This window comes from Triplophysa rosa, linkage group LG9, assembly GCF_024868665.1.
Source record: "Triplophysa rosa linkage group LG9, Trosa_1v2, whole genome shotgun sequence".
NCBI classification, from domain to species: Eukaryota; Metazoa; Chordata; class Actinopteri; order Cypriniformes; family Nemacheilidae; genus Triplophysa; species Triplophysa rosa.
In genome coordinates, this window is record NC_079898.1 from 2945305 (window position 1) to 2951565 (window position 6261).

Genomic DNA, 6261 nt, shown 5'->3' on the forward strand with positions numbered 1-6261 from the left:
GTCACGAGCTGTCGGCGACCTACGTGTTTCTAAAAGAGCGTTCTGACTTAATCGTGTTGTTTTTGACACTTAGAAACGATCGTATGTTATAAAAAACAATTATTTCCACCAATATGATACACGTGGACCATACATATAAACCGCAAGTGGACAGGCAATGCAAACTTACTAGAAAATGGATCGTTCCATTTTCCAGTAAGAAGATACTAGAAAATGGATCGAGCGGCCACGCCTGTCCACGTGCAGCATAAGGTAAGGGCCAGGCGTATTCGCCTCGTGGACGTGGCAAGGATCGACCATTTAAAATGCGTAAATATTATTTTTTTGTTTCGAAAACCACACGGATCGACTGGCACGCGCCCTCAGACAAACATACGTCGTGCCCGAGTGACAAAACGCAGTTTCCGGTACACGTAGTAGGGAAGCGGGCAAAACGTGGTTTGGTGGTACGGGGGCGTGGCCACCGAAGGCCCTGCGGGGTCGAAGGTCAAATTGCCACCCATAGTTGATCAGTGGACAAATAGTGGGTTGGTGGACTCTGGCACCCGTGGGTAGTACCCTGGTAGTCATCCCCATGAAAATAAATGAATCAAAAGTGGGTAAGCCGATCGACATAGGATAAACCTGTGGTGTACACATATGACGTTCTTGGAAAGGGGGCTAGGGGGGCTAGGGGGGAACCGTGGCACGAGGGCACCCCCAGTGGCGTCCTCACACCCCTTATCCGGGGGCAGCATTCGAGGAAAGTGACTAACCGCAGGGTTAGCTGAAATCACCCACTTCCCCTTTAGATATGCGCTCCAGGGCCGGCTTTAGCACACTACGATCCGTCGCAACACTATGCGGCAAATGGCAGTTTATTTGAATGGACTTTTTTCCACGAACCCACTATTTGTGCTTCCTCAAATCAGCTGTTCTGAAACCAAAAACTCAAAGTTTCTAATTTGTAAGTAAATCAACTCTGAGTTCAAGGTTTAACCTAGGGTTGGTTGAACCTCCTTATTGAAACAGGCCCGTGCTGTCTGCATCTGGGTCCTCTGCCTTGCACTCACTGTTCCTGACAACAGCGACATTCTTTTAACTTTTTTAGACTAATTTTTGTGGTATCAGTGTTGCAAGGGCATTTTTTATGCCAACAATACAGTACTTGCATGTATGAATTTTGTTCATATTTTGTTTAAATAAAAAATGTATTACTTTATTTATTCTGTACAAATAAGAAAGCGTGGTTGCTATGTGGGGTCATCACTTGCGGTTCAGTCATACATAGACAGTGTTACATGTCTTTAGAATCAGGCTTTTGACCAGAAGGCTGATGTAGAGATTAGTTACAGAGGAAATGAGCTTTAACTGGTGCCATATTACAGTGACAACAGCATTCAGCCTCTGAAAGAGTGATTGAAAGAGTGATGGGGGCATGTTCATTAAAAAGAAAATCACCCTTTAAAATGATTTTTAATGCAGTCAAATGCAAATCATTCTCATCCTTTTAATTATTATGCAAATGGGGGATGCAGTGGGATGTGACATCATAGAGAGCATGACGGGACACCGCCGCTTCTCAGCAACATCTTATACGTCACTCGGACTCTCCATTGAACAAATGATCTGTTTAAATGTTCTGTCAATTAAACAGACGGCATATTTGCTTTTGCTATTATCTCGGTCAGTTCTTTAGCAAAGATGGATAATTATTTCTTATCACATTGATTCAGGTAAATAATAAAAAAAAACTTATGTCAGACAGAGGTAAATTTACTAGACAATACCTCTCGTCCCCTATGTATGTGGTGTCAAATTCACAGGAATGATTTCAGCTACGGTAGCTAATCACCCTTGAGTAAAGAGACTGAAAAACATGTCACATTTCAACCACAGTTCCATTTTTAGTCTCAAGTGCTGTTACTGAGCATTAAATCAGGGAATGTGCCAGAGACTCAATATAGCAAATGATTCTACCTGCTTTGAATCCCCGTCTTTGAACAGCATGCATTATTCATAGAATATGACATATTTTTAGGAGAGAAGATTTGGTCCAAGTGTTCAATTTTACATGGATTGACTTCTACACTCATTGGAGTTCTTCCCTTAGGTGATGTTCCTTGGCTTCCGTTTCTGTTATGAATTAGAAAACTCTGTGCAGATGGAGGATTGAATGAATCCACAAAACACAGTTTAGGAATATTATTTAAAAATGGCACTAGCTGATCATTATCACGGGCTGATCAAATTACATGCTGGGACAGTGTCATATCCAGCTATTTCCTATTACTTTAGTGCATTTTTGTTGTATTCAAGTGCCGATTTAGGTGCAATTGCAGTGGTGCAATTCTCATTTCTTCATTCTAATAATTTCCTCTACACAACACAAATTAAGATATTCTGCAGAATAGCCAAGACGTTTTGCTCAATGTCCTCTTTTTGGATGAGTGACACAGGTAAATGTTTATTTCTTTTTCTATTACTTCAATCATGTCAACAGCATCATTGGTTGTTGTGCAGCATCTGCAGCATCTGCATCCATCCTAACATCTGCAGCATACTGCAGCATCTGTGGTGACTGCAGTATAATAGGTGGGATGTGTGTCGTCTGTTGGTTCTTTTAATGTCATCCATCAACCCCAGTGTGCTAGAAAAACAAAGGCAGGTCTTTATTTGCCCTGAGACTGTATCCCTGGTGTCATTACTCTTGATCTATAGCTTTACACATGGCCATCAATCTATTATTTGTGGATACTCTGTATAAATTCAACTATTCTGTTGATAAAGGTTTTATGGAGGTGCTGGGCTATGTCTTTATTATCTGAGAGTTTGTTTAAATCAAATCCATTTAAATTACCCTGCCATAACTTCTGTGTCAGTGCTTATATTGGAAGCCTACTTGTGAGGCTCCTTGGAAGCACTCTATCTCTGGTTCTGAGACGGGCCTGGATCTTCACGGTGATCCGCACTGGAGAAGGACCCACTCTATGAATACCTTGAAATCCTCTCGGGGACCCTCACCGAGCAGGCGTGCCTTAGTTGATCCAGTAAGTCCTGCTCTGTAGAAATCACAGATCGATCGTGATCCTATCTGGGGTGGTCTCGCTCACACCTAGGCGAGAGCCACTTATCCACCGGATAAGATTGATGAACCATGGGTCTGTCCCGGAACTCAGGAGACAGACACTGATGGGAGTCATCATCCAGTCCCATCAAAAAGCACATGTTCAGTGAGCGATCGTCCCAACTCACCCGCTGGCTCAGTTCAATGAAGTCCTCCACGTATCTCTCCAGAGGACGGCCGTCTTGGCTGAGATGGTACCTGAGATTGTCCTCTTGAGAGATGTTAATCCGCAAGTAGTCTGCATGCCGTGGTGTGGTCATCGTTTTGTTCGGTCAGGTCAGGCATATATAGTGTCCATGGGGATGAGGTTCATTTTCGAGTGTGATCATGGGTCTCAGGTGTGGGTGTAATCAAAGATAGTGTCCGGTGCAAGGGGTGATGGGACATGAAGTTCATGAAATTAAAGGTCCTCTGAAAGGGAGTCCATGGGGTGAAAACACAGGGAAAACTGGTAGGGGAGCACAAGGGGGCAGACAGGACTGTGAAAACATGCTAAAAATAACATGAAATAACATTAATAAATACTGTATAAGTTCAATTCAATTCAATTTTATTTATATAGCGCTTTTCACAATGTGCATTGTTCCAAAGCAGCTTTACAGGAGCAAATAAGAAAAACACAGAAAGGTAAAACACAGCACAGTGCAGTGTTTATAGACCAAGCAAGATCATTATAATAAATAATATCTAATAAATAAATGAACAAATAAATAAATAAATAAATAAATAAATAAATGCAGTCTCCCGGTGAGCAAGCCAACACTGCACTGCTCTGCTGTGGCGAGGAACCCAAACTCCAATGCTGAATAATGGAGAAAAAAAAAACCTCTGGAGAAACCAGGCTCAGCCGGGAGGGCCAGATCTCCTCTGACGTGTCATAGCTGCACTCAGTGACCCCGACCAAGCCACCGAGCAACGTCCACGAAGAACAGGGAGAGCCCACGAGCCGCGACCCAGGAAGCCCCACCTGCCGAAACCGTGCAGGTCCAACCCGGTCCCATTCCGTGGTCAACAACAGACAACAGAGGGACAACCAGGGAAAAGTAGTAATGGCATAATTAACTTTATTCCTCCGTTGTCCGACATCGACCACAAAACAAGACCAACCAGACCAGACCCACACAGTCCCAACAAATGAAACGCCCCGAACCACAACCAACAAGCCCCCCCACTCCCTACAACACCCACCCAGCTACCTCCAATCAAAGTCACTGAGTGCAGCCATAACTTCAAACTGCTGTCATGTGATGTAAGTTTAGCATTAAATACCAAGTATTGTAAATTTAGCATTTATGTGACAGGTAGTCCGTCTTTGCTCTCGGTTGGGGATGGAATTGTCTGAGCTGGGCCGGCCAGATGGTCGCCTTTTTCTTGGGTGGTGATGGAATTGCCTTGGATGGAGCTGGATGGTCAGTCAGTCCGCAGGCTCTCGCAGGAGGATGGCACGGGATTTTCCGATGTAGCTGGCGTAATCTCTAGTTGTGGATGGGCATATGACGTTCATCTGGGCCTGGCGGAATCTCTCCCTACCTCGGGATGGGCATCCCGAGGCGAGGGCAGAAACAGAAAGAGAATAATTAGCGTAGCTGCTGTTCATTAGCTATGTATTAGTGAATGCTTGGCTGAAAAGATGTGTCTTTAATCTAGATTTAAATTGGGAGAGTGTGTCTGACCCTCGAATAGTATCGGGGAGGCTATTCCAGAGTTTAGGTGCTACGTATGAGAAAGCTCTACCCCCTTTGGTGGATTTAGTTATTCTAGGTGTTATCAAAAGTCTGGAGTTTTGAGATCTTAGAGAGCGTGATGGGTTGTAGTGTGGTAGAAGCTCTGTTATGTAGGTAGGGGCTAAACCGTTTAAGGCTTTATAAGTAATTAAAAGAACTTTAAAGTCAATACGATACTTAATGGGTAACCAGTGAAGGGTTGATAACATTGGGGTTATGTGATCGTATTTTCTGGACCTGGTTAGAACTCTGGCAGCTGCATTCTGAACTAACTGTAGTTTGTTTATTGATGATGCAGGACAACCACTAAGCAGTGCATTACAGTAATCAAGTCTTGAGGTCACAAATGCATGAATGAGCTTCTCTGCATCAGCCACACATAAAATATTTCGCAGTTTGGCAACATTTCTAAGGTGGAAGAAGGCTGTTTTTGTGACATTTGAGATGTGATTTTTAAATGACAGGTTGCTGTCTAATATAACGCCAAGGTCTTTAACTGTATTTGTTGGAGTAACAGTGCAGCCTTCAATTTGCAGGTCATAATCCGAAATATTCTGCTCACGTGTCTTTGGTCCGATAAGTAATATTTCTGTTTTATTAGAATTTAAAAGAAGGAAATTACAAGTCATCCAATGCTTTATATCGTCGATGCACTCTGCCAATTTGGATAGTTGGAAGGAATCATCTGGTCTTGATGAGATATATAGCTGAGTATCATCTGCATAACAGTGGAAGCTAATTCCATGTTTTCTAATAATGTTTCCAAGGGGCAGCATGTATATGGAGAATAGCAAGGGTCCTAAAACCGATCCCTGAGGTAATCCATAATTTACTTGCGTTAGATTTGATGATTCCCCATTTAAATGGACAAATTGATGTCTGTCTGATAAGTAAGATCTGAACCATTGTAGTGCCTGTCCCTGAATACCGGTATAATTGTGTAAGCGATCTAGAAGTATTTTATGGTCTACAGTATCGAACGCAGCACTAAGGTCGAGCAGGACTAGGAGTGAGATGTTACCTTTATCTGATGCTATAAGCAGGTCGTTTGTAATTTTAACGAGCGCAGTTTCAGTACTATGATGCGGTCTAAAGCCTGACTGGAATTTTTCGTGTATGTCATTATTTTGTAAGAAAGAGCACAACTGAGTGGACACTACTTTTTCTAGTATTTTAGACAGGTAAGGGAGATTTGAAATCGGTCTATAGTTTCCTAGTTCATTGGGGTCTAAGTTTGGTTTCTTGATAAGAGGCTTAATGACGGCCAGTTTAAAGGGTCCTGGGACATGGCCTAGATTAATTGACGAGTTGATAATGTTATAAATGGGCTCAATTGCAACGGGTAATAACTCTTTTAATAATTTAGTTGGTATGGGGTCTAATAAGCAAGTTGTAGGTTTAGATGTTGCAATAAGTTTAATTAAATCTTCC